Raw genomic sequence first — 737 nt, 5'->3', positions numbered from 1 at the left:
ACACACACACACACACACACACACACACACACACACACACACACACACACACACACCAAGAACTAAAACTCTCAGTTTGTTATCTGTAATCTTTATTTACATTTTGACTTCGCTGACAACATGTTTTTTCCCCCCTAAATTATACAACCAATTCTGCACAAGCAAGATGCTGATGATGATAGTCAAGCTTCAGGTTGTGCGGCCTTGCACGGACACAGCTGACATTCATCGACCGGCGAGCTGACAACATCACCAACCCACCGACAGCAATGAATGTGAACCAGGATCCTGYACTGGACGAGGACTTATCTGCCTATCCTTATGGAGGAAAAAAAACTACAAAGAACAATGAAAAGCAAAAATGAAAGCAACATTTTAACTGACATTACTTGTTAAAAATGAGAACCTACTGTGAATGGCACAAACCCTATTGACATAAAATTCATTAATTAAAAAAATTATTAACTAGGTTTTAAAATGAGCAAGGTAAAAGGTAAAACCAGTGCTGTCTCTTAGTCAATCCAACGGAAGGAGGGGAATCCAGGATTTTCCTGAACAAACCCTGAAACTGGCCAACAACCCAGTTATTGTGGCCATAGAGAGGCTTGGTGGAGGTCAGAAGCCACTGCTGGGCTGCAACTGGTTGGCAAACAGAATTCATGAGAGTCTACAAAATGTCATGGGGGTGATAGATATTTAAAGGAGTGACAAGCTGCCAGTCCTGTCAAGTGAGCTTT

Source organism: Austrofundulus limnaeus, unplaced genomic scaffold (assembly GCF_001266775.1).
Source record: "Austrofundulus limnaeus strain Quisiro unplaced genomic scaffold, Austrofundulus_limnaeus-1.0 Scaffold477, whole genome shotgun sequence".
NCBI lineage: Eukaryota > Metazoa > Chordata > Actinopteri > Cyprinodontiformes > Rivulidae > Austrofundulus > Austrofundulus limnaeus.
The sequence above is the reverse complement of the archived record's forward strand: the minus strand, read 5'-3'. Positions refer to the sequence as shown.